At 39.5% G+C, this 17924-nt stretch overlaps 1 protein-coding gene across 4 annotated transcripts in view; it reads left to right on the forward strand.

The window, feature by feature from the left end:
* trappc9 (trafficking protein particle complex subunit 9) overlaps positions 1 to 17924 on the forward strand; it is a 233446-nt gene that overhangs the window by 103067 nt on the left and 112455 nt on the right. The window lies entirely within an intron of this gene.

Genomic DNA, 17924 nt, shown 5'->3' on the forward strand with positions numbered 1-17924 from the left:
CTGTTGGCACTACACAATCGTCACTGATTGTGGTTTGAAATCCTGCCTGTGAACCACAGCTGTGCCCATAGCACCTTTACTTTCCCTACTTTATCAGCATATGGCTGCCTGTTGTCTCCGGGCTGCAGCAGGTACATCGCTCGTGCCTCAGTGCGAGTTGACGTGAGGAAACATGAGCGGGGAGAAATGGGAAAATAGATGGTGTTAAGGCTGGGGGATGTGTCACCAAGATGTAGTGTGGAAGCCTCCAGAGATTTCTAGATTTCTTATTATATTTTATTTTGCCTCTGTTTTGCTCTTTGCTACAAAAATGTAAGCAAGACATGCTATAGACTCTTTCATGCTCCAGGTAGCGGTTTGATGAGCTCAGGTGTATAATTTACTGCATTTCCTTCTATATAAAATACAAACAAAACAGAACTACAGTTGAGTGTGAGCCTTGTTTTTTACCCCCTTTTGGTTGTTTGCCTTACACGTAGCTTTTTCTTTTTCTTTAAAGGTTAGTGAATGCATCACTCATTAAGTTAAACCTCTGAGCTTTACCCAAGTGAGAATCGTTTATATTTGAGCAAACTGTGAAAGGGAGAACTTGATTTCCTCTGAGAGTCATCAAGCCTGTCGCTTCAGAGGAAATCTTTAGAGCCTAGTTGCAACATGCAAAGGGAGCACCCATTTCTAATAGCAGAAACATGAGTCGTCTTATTCAGTATTGGCTCTTTCATCCTGGCTGTGCTCGTATATTAATGCACAGGGAAGACTAGTCGGTGTCATTCATCTTTTCCCTGATGGCCTGTCACGGCTACGTTAGTGCTAACGCTGTGATTTGGGACCTCCTGTCTCTAACTGATGGCCAGATGATCTGGTCCATTAAGACATGTTCCCCAGGGACATCTGAGTTTTGTATTCTTCTTTCTAATTACTACTCATGTAAAATGCACAACTCTGTCTGAGCTCCCAGGCAGCTTTTTATTAGCTAAGCAACAGTTGGTCGACTGGCTTGTCCCCATAGGTCTTTGGATTTCAGAAAGATTTCTTTAGTGGTATTTTTGTCTTCTATCTTTTAATAAACCGAACCTAAACATAAATATATGTCATATTTAAAATGATGGTGAAGAAATAGAATGGTAAAAATATTTCTCAAATCTGAAGTCAAATTTGTGTAAAGAAGATTAACCTTTAGGCCAAATTGGTTCTACATAAAAACCAGGGAGGTTTAAATGGAACCTGTTACACTCCAACACTCCACTTTGGCAATTTGTTAGTTCCAGTCATACCAGAAGTATATAATGAATAGAATATTTAACAGACCAGAATGTGACGTGAAAGCTACAGTTGTAAGAGTTTTCTTTTACTGCACTTTATGGACTCCTGTGAAAATACACCCATGATTTAAAAGCTTATAGAATCACGTGTAGCCACAAACCTCTCTCTCACACGATCTTTGTTACAACGTTGCTTCAGTTCATTGAGGTTTGTGAACATTTGTTTATGCACAGTTCGTTTAACTTTCCACTACAGCATTTCAGTTGTGTTGACTTTGGCTGAATCCTCTTCTTGATCAACACTTCAATGTTTGTTTGTTTTTTTTTTTTTTCTGTGCTTGGCATCATCTTCCTGTTGCGTTTCCCAATTTTAGCCAAGCTTTAGCTTGACATTGACTCCAGAATAATTTGATATATGGAGTAGTTCAGGTCCTTTAAGGTCCTGTGGCTTAAAAAAACAACCCAGATCATTACCTACCTATTTTCTGCTGTGCTCATGATCAATCTTCTGCTGCATTTAGCTGTTGGTCAGATGGTCTCACATCTGACTCTAGAATATTTTGCTATACTGATGTGTTCATGGTCATCTCAATGATCGGTGCCCAAGTCCTCTAGTGGCAAAACAAGCCTGAATCAACACACGAAACACAGCAGCTGTTTACATTGTACAGACAAAAAAAAATAAAAAATCAAAGCACCTCATCTAGCACCTAGCACTACTGATGTGTGTTACACATCAGTGAAATGTATGAAAGTACCTTGACGTAAACTTTATGGATGTTAGAGTGGTGGATAAAAGCGGTGCATGAGCAGCATAGATCTGAGCAAGGTGTTTGCTGTCTAACCCATGTCATCCAACCCAACTTCTGAAAAAAAGTGACAGCCCAATTAAATATGGAAACATTTACTTTTAAGTTAATGTTTTAATTGGCAGGTTATGAATTAGAAATGACCTCCTACAGCAAGGAGGAGTAACAGGCCCAAAAATATCAAAGACAGCACAACCCGCTGTGATCAAGTAAATGAAGCTCAGTGAAAAACCGCCCCAAGAAGGTCACGGTAAAGTTTTGTTTATTAGCTTGGTGTTCATGTGTTCATTTGTGAGTGTGAAATTGTTGGTATATGCAAGCCTAGGGGGTGAAATTAGTAGAGAATCAAGCGTTTCATCATGCTTGCTGGACTTGAATCCATGTGTGAAATCCAGTGAGGCAGGCCAAGCGTGGCTCCATATGCTGCTCGTGGTCAATGACTGAACCGGTGTCAATCAGATCACCTTTGGATGCACCAAAGTCACCCTCAACAGGATGTTTGTGTAGCAACTGTGCTTCTGACAGGTCTTTGTTGGCGAGTTATTTGTTTATATTTAGTGTGTGTGTGCATCAGCATGCAGTTTATAATTTGCTCTCAGCTCTTCAAAGCAGGTTTCACATCTTTGTGGTCGACTGCTGCTGATAACTTATAAGAACAGCAGTGGGGGTCCAAGGTGTGATGAGAGGCTTCTTCTCGTAGTCTCTCCAGCTGGTAAATGGTGTGACACCTGTACTGGACCACAGGGTTACATAAAGGAGCAGGCGTTTGGTGTCTGAGGCACCCGTGGGTCGTCTGTTTACCTCTGATCACACATGAACAGAGGCAACACTGCGTGTGTGCAGTAGCCAGCCTGCATCTCATACAGATGCAACTCTGTCCCTGAGAAAATGCAGTGCTGCTGTTCATCCTCTTTCCTTTCCTTACATGACTCACAACCTATAATCAGATTGAACAGTATGTAAGCGAATTAGTCAACACTCCGACAACAAATCAAATTACTCTGGATGAAATGGTTCTTTTATCATCCACAGGAAGTACTTACACTCATGAAGCAGAAACACCTGGGTTTGCATTGTATGAGTAAGTGCCCAAATAATATTGACAATAGCTACGGATTAGTTTACTGTTTAAATTTAAGACCCTGTGTGTAGAATTCACAGGCAACAGTTGGCCACAATAATAATAGCGATTACAAGAATCATTATAAAGTTGTAACTACTTTTTATGAAACTTGGTAAATGATTATTATATATATATATATATGAAACATAGATGGTTCTGTTTGAGTAACTGAAGCATGTGAAAAATCTTAAACGTAATGACTTGATTAAAGATTATTCATCTAAGAGTGTATACAGAAGTGGCACAGCAGCATTGTTCCATTGTTACAGCTCCATTTTTGGAGGACCATGATGACCCTGGTGTTGTAGCCAGTCAGGGAGCTGTGATTTTAAATATTTGCACAAGCGGTACGCAGGCGTTTCCCTGGTAACCGGGTGTTGTTGGGTGAGGATGCAGAGAGAGAGAGAGAGAGAGAGCGGATTTGTGAGCAGGGACAGTCCTGAAGGGTTTCAGCGAGCTCAAGAGGAGAGAGAAGCTTTAATTGGCTTCTGATTTTCATGAGACTGTGTGGACTGCATGTCCCTCCTGAGGATGTCACTACCTCAGCACTCATGTAGATTTTGCACTGCAGAAACTGAAACGGTGTAGCATAATGTATCCCAACCAGGCCAGTGTGTCTGGTGCTGTTTTCATAGCAAATCTGCAATGTCTGTGTGTGGTTTAACATGCAAATCACTCAAATTAGAAACTGTCATGCATCACAAATCTGCTAAATATGGTGAATGTGGTTCTGAATGGCAAGATTGCACAATTTGAAAGAATTATTTTATTAATAATTCTACCTCTGATAGACATTTTATGTATTTATTTATTATTATTTTTGTGTTTATATGCTGGGAAATATTTAATGAAAGTTTAAAACAAAATTGGTGTGTCATCTGAATGTTGCTGGTAAAGTAATTAGATCACCCCCAAGAGTTTGGAATAATTACCCAACAGTATCCACAGAAGACTCTTTTGCTACATGAGAGAGTTTGCAGTTTGACACTGTTTGCAGGCACAACACTGTTAGAGGTAGCATTTGCCAGAATAAAGGCAGTTCAGGGTGGGATTTGATCCCAAAAATCCAATTATCCCTCCATGAATCATTTTTATGTCTTAAAAAAAAAAAAAGTGGGGTAGTGCAGAGCAGAGATGGGCAGTAACGTGTTATTTGTAACGCGTTACTGTAATCCGATTACTTTTTTCAAGTAACGAGTAAAGTAAGGGATTACTATTGCAAAAACGGTAATTAGATTACCGTTACTGTCCCGTAGGAACGCTGCATTACTAAAACCGTGATTATTATTATTATTATTATTATATTTTTTTTTTGCGAGAATGTCTCATGACAGTGACGTAGGCAAGTGCAACGTTCATGACAACAGCTGTGTGCAGATCAACAATGGATAATATATCGAGTGTGAGAGAGAGTATGAGCGTGCAGCGTTTAAAGCGTGGAAGTACTGACCTTACTTTAAGTTTGATTCCATAAAAAGTGACAAAAACATTAGTGTCCGTTGTGCGTGGGAAGAAAAATTCTTTTTACAGCGAAAAAAACCCCTAAACTTCCAAGCAAGCACCGAGTGTGCTACGACGTAATCGGAAACTCACAGAGAAACTCGCGGATTCTTCCACTGACCGCTGCAGCACACCTGCACCAGGGTAAACCTCCGCCTACCCTACTCCTGCTTTACAGGTGAAAATAGAGCGACAGGACCGCTGAGTCTTTGATTTTTATTTATTTTCTGCTGTGTTTTACTTGCATCTATTTGAAAGAGTGAGTGTAAACACAAAGAATATATATATTTTATGCGCTGGAATGTGCAGAAAATAGGTTTAAATATTAAACAAATTTCTTGCAGTCAGAGAATGTTGCATATAATTACATTTTTGCTTGATGCATAAAGTTAAAAGATTAAAACTGATAAAACAAGTTTTAAAAAGAGACTTTTCCATTTGATTACATTTTGTATGATGGATTATGCAGAAAAAGTAGAATTGGGCTGAAAGATCTATCACTTTATCACCTCTTCAGGTTGTAAATCGTGTTTTTAAAAAGTAACTAAGTAACTAAGTAATTAATTACTATTGAAAATAAGTAATCAGTAAAGTAATAGGATTACTTTTTTGGGGAAGTAATCAGTAATTAGTTACTGATTACTTTTTTCAAGTAACTTGACCAACACTGGTGCAGAGTGAAACTGCAACGCAGGCACTCATTGTATTTTCAGTCATGAGCAATGAGACATGCCTACAGACGGCCTCTTACGAGGTGGTTTCCACTGGACCTGACTGTTTTTCCAGTAGCTAATGCTTAATGGTGTTTTTCCTCATTCAGTCATCACTAAAAAAATTAATTAAGCTGTTTTTAAAAAAAAAAAAAAGGGTAATGTAATGTCTCTGTTAGCGGGGATTATATTCTGTTGGAGATGGACATCTGCAGACTCCATAAGTCTTTACTGTTATACTTTTCCCAAGTTTGCTTGAAATCCACCTCATCAAAGCATGTGTTTTTGGTCTGCAGGAGGATAGAGAGTCATTTCTAGTGTTATGCAATTAGGATGGCATGGCGGGAGTAAAAAAAACATTCGGAAAGGGTGTATGGGAATTATGTCAGATAAATACCAGACAGAAATAAAGATATTAATTGTGGATAGACCTCCTGCCACCCGTAACAATGTGTGGGCCACAATGAAGAATAAAATTCAGTGGTGAGGTAATAGAGCTAACAAACTGCTGTTCGGTTTTAGGCTGCTGAGTTGTGAAAATGGAGAATAAGTTCACATTTGTAAATGAAATGTGAAATTGTAGGCGACTGTAAGGGATGTAAGGTATCCTTCTTTTTTTTTTCCAGAACTTGTATTGTATGTATCTATTATTATCCCTTATTTATATTTATTGCATATTATATCAACATTTAATATGCAGAGTTATGTTTACGATGATGTATTATGGAGTAATGGGGAAGCCGGCCCCAATAATTTCAACAGATGGTTGCAACAAAGTTTTAGCATGGGCAGTGACACCTCAGACCCCCCTTTATTCAGACCCCTGGAAGAACACAGGCACGATCAGCATCACACCAGCAGTGTAAATCTGATTAGCGAAAATATAAACTAAACTATAGAAACTATAAATATAAAAGACATGAAAGCAGGATATTAAAAGCAATAGGAGTTAAATGAGCTCCTGATATAGAATTATTGTGGTACGTTTAATGTATAATAATTTGATTACAACTTAATATCCACTTGATGGCAGTTATGTCATTGTAAAGATGATTATTAACATCACTACGGGCTTATGTTGCTGCTTTTCCCCCCTCTCACTGCATGTCACAGTGACAATCATATTACCGGAATGATGCAGCTGCCGGAGGGAATTTATGTCATACGGTGCTCTTCACATTTTGTGGCACTGTTTCCGCTCTCCTCCACTTCCTATAATAACTTGAGCTTGACATCTCGTAACCCCCCTCATCGCAGATTCCTCATAGTTGGGAAGGCTGCTCACCCACTGTTTAAAATGTCTCCCATCCTAATTGCCACATCAGAAGCAAACCCCAACTGTGAGGGGGTGCAGAGCGTGACATTATAAACACCGCGGGCAGAAATGTCAGGACCATCATTAAATGGATCTGCTCTGGACTCTTCCGCATAGGCTGGCGAGGTTTTTCGGCAGGTTTCGGAGCCGGTGAGGTGATTATACCATGCTATGGCAACTTGTGTGCCCCCGGGTCATCTTTCTTACCAAAAAGTACAGGTGAATAAATAAAACCTTCCATATTTTCCCTGTCAGCAATGCTAGCTATTTATGTCTCCATGCAGCGTGTTTGTTACCGAGTAGTTTTAGATGCCCTGTCCCCCATCGGCTGTCAAATCAACAGACTGGTTCACAGCGCCCTCTCTCCTCATCGTCTAGCGATTATTACAAAGTCATTACACCACTAGGCCAATAAAAACATATTCACTCTTATCAGTCCTCCTGCCCTCCCCTGAATCTGTTGCCAACAAGCTCAGCAGAAACATCTTAATGTCAAACTGTGTCAAGGCCATAAATTGTTTGACAGTGCCTTTGCAAGCATAAAATTCAGACAGCACAGTAATCTCACATTCTCCTATTGTTGCCAACATGTTGCGTCAAGTTTGACGCCATCATACGCTGTCTTCAGTAATGAAGAAGAGCACTCAGCATCAGTTTCCAAGTGTCTGCAGGGCATTTGGCAACTTACTCCTGTCCGATATTTGATCTGGATTTCACTTCAGCTGTTTAACTCTTCACTATTTCTCTGTAAGTTGTTCGCCCTCGGGTGCCCAGCTGATTGGCTCAGTGATTGACACCCAGGAACACACATGAGACGCAGTCCTAGCATCTTTCCAAATGAACATACTGCATCTGAATGCCCTCAGGCGATTTCTCAGTGTCCCGCTGAAGTCGAGGCCAGCAGGCAACTTAAACTGCTCGCTTCCCTGCCACTAGGCAGATGCAACCGAAGCAGGGGTCAAGCCTCATTTTAAGGACAATTAGACACGGAGGCTACAATTTCATCTCATTGTTAAAGTACGCCGTGACCCTCTGTCAACCCTGTGTTCAGCCACCTGCCCCAGATATGATGGAAAATCTGAAAATAAAAGATGACTTGGATTCCAGATAATAAAAACAAGAACAAGATCAAGTAAAAAGTAAATGTTTTCAAACAATAATAATCTTTGATTTATGCCATTTCTAGGTTTGTAGGTCTAGGTCTGTGGACATAATGTGGTGAAAGTCTCTTTCTGTGTGCTTGTGTCTGCAGTTACTGCCATTAAATTAGTGTTAGGTTGTTTAATCTAACATTGTTTTAAAAAAAGGAAATAGACTGTGGAAGACAAACATTCATTCTTTTTGAAGCATTTGTTTTTATTAAACTTTACCCAGTATGCCTGAGATAAATGAACAAAGACCTCCATATAATATACAGTGGGATGCAAAAGTTTGGGCAACCTTGTTAATAGTCATTATTTTCCTGTATAAATCGTTGATTGTTACAATAAAAAATGTCAGTTAAATATATCATATAGGAGACACACACAGTGATATTTGAGAAGTGAAATTAAGTTTATTGGATTTACAGAAAGTGTGCAATAATTGACATCTGAAAATAACGATATAACTGACGATATAATTGACACTAGACAAAACACTTTACAACTCCACAACTTTATTAGTGCAAACTCCCCCAAAACCCATCAATGTATTTTCACCTAAACAAGCAGCTGTTTTTTATGTGCATTAAAGTTATATAAAAATTTAACAGTGCAAATGCAAATTCCTTGCTGACAGTTTAACCAAAAGGCATTTCCAGTGGAAATTGGCTGACATATCCTCAGCATAACCATGTATAATATCCACAAAACTTAAAAAGAGGTTATACACACACAACACGGTAATATTATGTTGAAGCACAGTACGTATCACTTCGCGAGGCTCCTGCCTACGGTAGCCGTAATGCTCCAACAATCCATCAAGCGGTGCGGGTTCGTAGCTTAGCAAAGTCGTACTAAAACATTTTACAGATTTTCGAGCGCCGTGTACGACATAAAATCGTTTCGAGGTCAGTAAACACAACCAGAATTCATACATAAGGCACACGGGATTATAAGAGGCACTGTCGATTTTCAGAAAAATCAAAGGATTGATTTTAAGTGTGCCGTATTTTCCAAACAACACGGTAATAACGACGGCCCACTAGCATGCGCTACCAAAAATAGTGCTTTGTGTATCTGACAGACGAAAGCTAAACCAGTTCCACACCACTGAAGTTGCAGCATTTTTACAAACCAATTCTGGTTCATTTGTTTCACTTTCGCCCTTCTTATTCTCCGTCGCTGCCATGCTTTTTCCGCCATGTACGTATGAAAACAAAGGGACTGCGCATGCGCGTTTTACCCATATTCTATCGCCATATTTCATTTTCTTATCATTGCTGAACATTATACCGGTATTACCGTGAACGGTATGATATGGCCCAGCCCTACCCTAACTTATACGGTGAGGTGTAGTATAGAAGCTTCACAAGGGACTGTGCTGTCTCCAGTCCTGTTCACCTTGTATGTCTCAAATTTTGAGTACAACTTAAACTTAGAGTACAAATTTATAGAAATAATCGGATGATTCTGTAGTAATTTTATGTATAATTGATGAGCAGGAGAGGAATGCAGAGCATAGGTGTATGACCTGGTCGTGTCGTCTTGAGAGAAATCATTTGGTTCTGATTTAGGGCTGGGCGATATGACCCAAAATTCATATCTCGATATTTTTTAGCTGGATGGCGATATAAGATAAATATCTCGATATTTTTTTAAAGCCATCAAGTAAGACCAAAAAGAGAGTTCTTAGTCAAAGCTGTGTCCCAGATGTCACACGGGCACTTTTATTAACATACAGCGTAGATGTACATGAAAAAAACTACTCAAAAATAAATTACGAGCATTTATTAAATAATAATGCTCCATAAATAAAAGAAAACTATGTTGTTTTTGTGCATAACAAAGAGCTCACAATTGTGCAGTCAAAATGTAAACTAACAGACGCTGAGCATAATAACAAAGACAGATTTCACAGCTGCTCTGTTCCCAACTTCTACTGTGTGACTGACAGCCTGGAGTTTGAAATCGTCTTTGTAACAGTGTCTCTTAACAGGTGTCATTTATGGTCCTTATACACACACAATACGGTAATATTACGTTGAAGCACAATACGTATCACTCCGCCAGCCTCCGGACTACGGTAGCCGTAATGCTCCAACAATCCATCAAGCAGTGCAGCTCCGTAGCTTACCAAAGTCGAACTAAAACATTTTTTGACAGATTGCTGAGCGCCGTGTTCCACATAAAATCGGTTTGCGGTCATCAAGCAGAACCAGAATTCATACATAAGGCGCGCTGTCAACTTTTGAGAAAATGAAAGGATTTTAGGCTGTGCATGGCGTTAGCGTGGTTAGCTCGTTAGCGTGGATTGCTCGTTAACGCGTTGACGCCGTCCAGCCCCACGCACGGGGCGATGCGCAGTAACTCGTTAACGGAGACTTGCCGTGTCCATCTTGTCGCTGCCTGCAGGTGAAGCTATGGGGGAGGAGGGGGAGTTGTGTTCAGTGAAGGAGAGGCGAGGTTGAGTAATGTTGCGTAGAGACAAAAGTGGACGAAAGAGAGGCAAACTTGCGGCTCCACAAGTATAATTATAGCATAACATAGACTATATCGATATAAAGGATATTGTCACATCTTATATCTCGTATAAAAATATATCGATATTTTTAAAAAACTCGATATATCGCCCAGCCCTATTCTGATTGTAAATCATTCAGAGACATGGTGATTGACCTTTGAGGGATGAGGGAGAGTTTCATGGCTCCCATACCTGGGCGTCTGCTTCCACAACACACTGAACTGGGAAACCATTGCAGAGGTTGTCTGTGAAGGTTCTCAGTCATCCAGGTCTTCGTAGTCTAAGGAGTTTGGAAAGAAAAGCGTCTGGACTTCATTAAGTTTCCTTGAAGACGTTTCACCTCTCATCCGAGAAGCTTCTTCAGTTCTAAGAACAATTGGTGGAGAGCCCCGGATTTTAAGCCCTATGCGAGTGTCCCCAAGAGGGTCATGGACGCCCTGTTGATTCTCTGCCTAATCACACAAGCCAAGGTGTGAAAACGGGTGTGGGTCACAATCAGCCAGAGTTTCGGGTGAACCCATTGCGAAACCTAGCCCCCACCCTGTCATGTGATTTACTGATGTCAAATGGCCGAGGATGTGAGTGGGCGTTAAGGCGTCTGGGAAGGGATCTGTAAACTGGATTATAGATGGCAGACAGTTTGTGAAGTAAACCACCGCCTCTGTTCAAAGTTGGTCGTTCACAGTGTCCATAGATGGCCTCTTTAACTCCTCTTTCAAACCATCTGTCCTCTCTGTCCAAAATGTGAACATTGGCATCCTCGAAAGAGTGACCTTTGTCCTTCAGATGCAGATGGACAGCTGAGTCATTGCAAAAGTTGTGTCAAGCAATGCATTTTCTGCTCAAACAGAAGAAAAAGTGAAAAAAAACAACACATTAGTTACAGAATTCTTTGCATTTTCGACTGTTGATTGTTCTTCAAAACATTAGAGACTTCAAAAATTGATGTTATTTTTATTTCATTGACTATACGTGTGCCTTCAGTGGTAATTACATAGTGTGCTTGACTATGCTGTCAAGGAACTGCGTTGGTATTGAATCCACACTGCTTAAATTGATATTGATTTCCTGAGTCAGACAGCCTATAAGTGAATTTTCCAAAATGTTGAAGTCCTCTAAGAAACACCAAAGCATTGCCTTTGTGCCAACAAACAGCAGTCAATAAACCTCGTAAGTTTGTGCATTTTTGAGAGTCCCCATTTCTGCCTACCTGTCACTGTGATGCTGCTTCTTAGTATTCCTGTCAGGAGACGTGTGGCCATGCCATAATCTTCTCAGCACGATGCGTCAGGGTCTTTATCTCCATTCCAGTGCATTCAAAAAGCCTTCAGTTATTTGTCTTGTCTTCTCCTTTTTTGTTAATCCATTATGTGTAGGAGTGCGTGTGCACATCCATTGTCGAACAGATGCTGCATTTTGTGTTGATGAACACAGAGGATGGTCTTATGGGGTTTTGTTGTGACACAACACAGCAATGTGGCGTGATGGCATTCAAGGTAAAAGCCAATCTGCCATCCGTGTCCCGTCTGCAGTGAGTAAGTGTTTTTAAAAAGATTTTAAAAAAGGCCAATGAAGACACAAGACAATGGTGGTTTTCTGTAGTACATTTATATTAGTTTAGACCAGCTTAATGGTGATATTATTATCAAGCATGTAGAAAAACATCAATACAGGCATAAAAATGTGTAGGAATGGTTGCAAATTGGTTTATAAAAATGTAAACGGTCTTTTTGTGTCATTGCTGGCATAAGGTTTGCAAAGATGTTGGTGCAAAGAAAACACCCTGTTTTCTTCTCTGTCTGGATATGGAAGTTTATTTTTTGGCAAGATTCACCATTTTTGGTCCCTTTTTATATTAAGCTGTTGAACAGTAGTTAGTAGGTTGTGCAGAGGTAAGCATTGTCCTGTGTCCACTGACCTGTGTGGATTATTTACCACCAAGTCACAGGTGCAGAGTGAGCAATTATAAATGGCTTAGCACAAGCTAGATAGCAATAATATTAACTGCCAGCTGTTATCCTGAATCATTTCTGTCATTTGGTTCCTTGCACTCTCACCAAGGTTTGAAGCGAATAATCAGCAAAAACCATCTTCAAGGTCTTTTATGTTCTTCAGCTCTTCTTAGAGTTAAGATCTTTGGGTTTAGTGTGGAGCCGTTTTTACACATTACTGTACTATTATTCCGATGGTAATCCGAGAGGCCTTTTTTATTTTTCACATATCTCATTGTGTGCTTGTCTTTGAGAATTACGTCCTTTGATAGTGTTTTATTTTGCAGAGACTGAGACTCTGAGACGCATCTTTCAGACATGATAACTAAAGTCTGGATAAAAGCAATCAAATATCAAATATTCAAGCCTTTACTCAAAATATAGTTTGCAAGTTCTCTATTTGTAGAGTTAATTCAATTATTTTAAAATATGTAAGAGAACTGATTCATTTTTATGAGATACGTTAACCAAATGTATTGTTTGTTTGTTTGTTTGTTTGTTTGTTTGTTTGTTTGTTTGTTTGTTTGTTTTAAACTATTCACACTAACCCAATTCTGAAAGACTTTGGGCACTATGTAAGATGTAAATAGAAATAAAATGCAATCATCAACCCACATTTTATTCACAACAGAAAACGTATCAAATGTTTAAAATAGAAAATATTACTGCTTTAATAAAATATGAGCTCATTTTGAATTAGGTGTGAGTAACAAAAGGTTGGAAAAGTAAGTGGTACTAAAAAAAAAACAGCTGGAGAAACATTTTGTAGCTCATTAGGTCAACTGGGAGCCGGTCAGTAACATGTCTAAGATCCTCTTTTTACACCTGAGAGTTTCTCAGAAGTACAGCTGGATGAAAATTCATTAATCTGTAAAAAACTGTTTGCAAATTGTGACCAATTTCAGTGTAATGTTCCTCTACATAAATGTAATGTCTGTAAATCTCTGTGGGCAATGAATAAGGCTGGAAACCAATGTTGGATATATGTGATCTTCAGGCCATTAGGCAGTGCTGCATTAAAAATGGCCACAATTCTGTCATGGGAAGCACATCGAATAAAACAAACAAAAGTCTGCATGTATGGGGATATGTATATATATTGCCTATGGATATATAGTTTACACATCTGGAAAGACACCATCGGTACACAGTTCTTCGAGCATTCCAGCCCTCTTATATTTCAGCAAGACAATACTGAACTGTATACTGCATCTAGCACAACAGCATGACTTTGTAGTAGTAGAAGAGTAGGTAGTAAGCTGGCCTGCCTACAGTCCAGACCTTTCACCAGTTGAACACATTTAAAGCGTCAAGAAACAAAAAGTATGTGAAAGATCAGCCAGAACTGTTGGAACAGTCAGAATGGGACGACTTTCCTCTCCACTCCAGCAAGCTGGTGTCCTCAGTTTCCAGGTGTTTATAGACTTTTTTGAGAGACACCAATTTGTTTTGAGACACGTTGCTGTTTTTGCACAGCTGAAAAGTTGAACTCAAGTGCAGTAAAACTGACTAGAACTAAACTGAATTTATTTGGTTGCTTATTGTGGCTAATCTTAGCAGTTACACATATGCTAGTGTGGTGATCATTGCAGATTCGGTTTAGTGTCACTTTTAATATTTGTCACTGTTATTTCAGTTCTGTCAGTATTCCTGCTTTATCCTATTTCACAAAAGGCTGATAACCATTCACTAGAATAAATTAACTGTAGCTCTTTTAATTTATTTCCTCTTGCTTTGCTTTTTTTATGTTTTTGCTGGTCACAAACTACGAGACTTTAACTTGGATGGATCTCCCCCCCCCCCCCCCCCCCCCCCCACACACACACACACACACCAAATACAACCTCTAGTTATAGGTGATGGTGAACACTTTGATAAAGTCATTGCTCAAATCTGGGCATTCTCACTGATCATGATGTTTCTATGCATCTGTGCAGCGAGGCATTGTGTTGTGCTATTAAAGCAGTGTGTTGTTACTGGCATGCTCCTAGCACAGCCAGCTCATTACAGAAGGACATATTTTTAGCATGGTGTGATTGGCGTTTAGTCCTAAGAGGGCCAAAGGCAGAGCGAGAATTGAATGAACGAGGAGCTCAGGGGCTGGCCCTGGACTGAAGAGAGAATCAGAGTACACAATCGCTGTTTGATAGTGTCGCTGAGACAATCGCCGATCCTCGAGAGGATCATGTTGAAGTTATTAGTACCACATAGGCAGCCACAAGATGACACTTACGTAACATAGCAACGGGTCGGCTTGGAGGAAAAATGAGTTGCATATCTTTTTATGTCTCACTGTTAGAAATACTCACTATAAACAAATATGTTGCAATACACTGTAGAGATATGAAGCATCGGTTGTTTGTTTGAATGAAGCATTTTGTGTCCCAGTGCAATGTTATGGCTGTTTGATGTGTTTAAAATAATTTTGACAACAGACGAGTTCTGCTGCAGAGCAAAGCTTTAGATAACGGTGTTAGGAGGATAAAGTTGTTCTTTGTTGGAGGAAAACAAGTGAGAGAAAATGTGGACTTATCCTGGAAACTGTCTACAACCGGTTTCTCTACTCAAGGAAGCAGAGGGAATTTAGTCAATCAATTTAAATGAGATTTATATCAACATGCTGTTCCTTTCATTCTGCTGCCAGCACAGCGTGAGTCTGTCTCTTCTTGGAACTGTAAGACAGCTGTTCTTCGTCCAGATCCAAAGCAGACTGGCTCCACCGCTTCACTTTCACAGTAGTAGTAGAGGACGAAAGTATTCAGAGGATATCAGAGTTTTCATTTGCAGCCTTTGTTTTATTTTGCTTGGGTCACAAGATTGGACTTAAAATTAAGCATTCTGATGCTGTTGATATGATACTAAGACCAGGGGTTTAACAGCACATTATTCTAGCTGTTTGGTATTTGAGTACACTGATCTGCCACTAACAGATGGATGACTTTCAGTGAAGTGTAAAGTTTTTTTTTTTGTCTTTTTTTCTCTTCTTGTTCTTCCAAATTAGTGCCAGAAACACAGTTTCAGGTCATGTGTCATTTAAGACAGTTTTGGCTTGCATGCATTATTTTAAATCTACATCAATGCATTTATGTACAGCCCAGTAATAAATCATAGGCTTCAGCTGTATTACTTACATACTGTTTCCGTACCTTGTCTAGTATAGTTATTTATTTGTAATTTAAAAGTTAGTGACTTTTGTTACATTTTGTCAAACCATCACTGTTTTTGAGACTCATTGGGTGATGTGATGTATGACCAACATTCCAGGATCCCGCCTCTGTCAGTGCGCCCCAGGGCAGCTGTGGCTACAATGTAGCTTGTGTGAATGTGTGTGTGAATGGGTGGATGACTGGTTTAAAGCGCTATACAAATACAGGCCATTTACCATTTACCACTGTACCATGTGTTTTTATAAGTCCAAAGACTTCACACTATACTTTTACTGTCCATGTCTTATTCTGTCAGTCCCCCCATAAACTAGTTATTTTTTATGTATAAAGATGTAATGTTCATTACTGTGAAGAGGATATTGTGACAGACAGTTTTGAAAATAGGAGTCAGGTAACTGCTGCTTAAAAATAACAAAGTTGTGCATTTGCTTTAAGATCAAACATCTCAAAGTTGATGCACATATCTTAATGCAGTAGCTGTGATTCCATTTGAATGAGTTCACTAATGAACAACGCATCACTGCAATTTGCCCCCTTATATTATCCACCACTCCATTTAACATTTTCTTACTTTTTCAGGTAATTTAACTCATTTTTAATTAGCCTGAACTACTTGACAGATTAAGCAAACACAACTTATTACTGTAATCATGTCAATTTTTACGTCTGCTTCAGCATGTGTGTATGTAAAGCATAAGACAGCGTCATTAGAGCTCTCTCTGGCTGATTGTGGCGTTACACATGCAGTCAGACTGTACTAAATATGATTTTTTTTAAATGCAAGAGGAAGGTGAATAAAAGACCAACCAGCACCTGTTTGTCAGTTTTAGTTAGTGTCGAGTCCTAAGTGAGCATGTCTGGAAAGCATTAGCATTAGCAAAGCTGAAACGTATGTTTGTTTGTTGAGTTGCTTAGGTCTTGTTTCATTGACCTTCATGTTGGTCAATGAAATCATCTGGTTGTAGTAATGTAATGTAGATTACACTGTTGCAGTGTGGGAAAGATTATGTTACAATTAAATAAGACAAAATAGATGAATTCGCTTAGAAATATCTACTCATTTTGAAATGTCTGGTTAAGCTGGATGAAAATCAACTCGTATCAGCTTCATGATATTTAGGTTTACTAACTTCTGTGAATCTGGATAATTTGGGGGTGTTTAACATTGTTAATGTTCTGTTGAACATGTAAGGTTACAAAGCTTAATACTAAGGCACACCTTAGTACACTCTTCCTTATTCCTTCCTAAAAACTGATGGAGTCCCATATGTTTAATGTTTAATCCACAGTGGGGTTCTCCCCTTGGTGGTGGTCCTGAGAGCAATTGATCTACCCAATAATAATAATAATAATAATAATAATAATAATAATAATAATGATGATGATGATGTCAGTCTTTAAGGGTCACATGAGCCAAGGTGTAAGTCCTTTGTGAAACACTGCCCCCCACCCTGCCATCATGTGAGTCATTAAGGTTACAAGGGTCAAGTTGTCATTTTGGGTTCAGTCGCAAGGGAAGGCATCTCAAGACGGCATCATCGGTGGCTGAGAGCTTCTGTCACAGGCAACATAACGGGACAAGACTGAGCTGCACATCTGCACCCAAAAGAGAAAGGATACTCTTTTAAGCATGCTAATGGTTTCATCCTAAGGGGAAGATGAATAGCTTTCATGGGAATCCATGGCACCATGGAGGGCATTATAATGTATAAGGAAGAGTGTAGGTTTGTAGAACATGAAAATATACCAGGACGTGAAATAAAGCCAGAACCGTACCAGATAAGTGTAAGTTTGGAATTAAGCTGTCAAATATATAATAATAATAATAATTCTCTATAATGTTGTTATCTCTCATTGCTCAGTGGGCTCTGCTTTGTTCATTAGGTTGTAATAGGTCAGCCGTCTAGCCAGCAGGCTCCAAATCATTCCATTTTGGCTCTCAGCCTCCACAAAAGTGGACAAAGAGCGAAAATAATCAAGGAATCAGTGATTTTTTTTTTTTTTTTTTTCTCTAGAAAGGCGCAGCCAGTTCCTCCATCAGCAATTTTCAGAGAGATGATATATGCTGCATAAGAAAAAAAAAGCAGGACCATGGATGATCCTTTTACCCTGTTTCAGCCCCATTGCCTGAGTCAGCTAGTGCTCGCTCACCATAAACTGCCACTTTTAATTTCCCCACGCTTCGCCCACTTGGCTGCTTATCCTGTGGCCCTTCCTCTCTCCCCAGCACAGAGTACCTTTGAGTAATTCTGTGTGTCCAATCTCCACCACCCTCCCCCCATTATAGTGGCACACAGCCAGAAAATCCACGCTTTTTCACCCACACTCAACACCTTCTCCTCTCAGTTTTAGGATGTGACATGTTGTTCATGAATCATCTGTTT

This window comes from Simochromis diagramma, unplaced genomic scaffold (genome assembly GCF_900408965.1).
Source record: "Simochromis diagramma unplaced genomic scaffold, fSimDia1.1 OVJJ01000753.1, whole genome shotgun sequence".
In the NCBI taxonomy this organism is placed as follows: Eukaryota; Metazoa; Chordata; class Actinopteri; order Cichliformes; family Cichlidae; genus Simochromis; species Simochromis diagramma.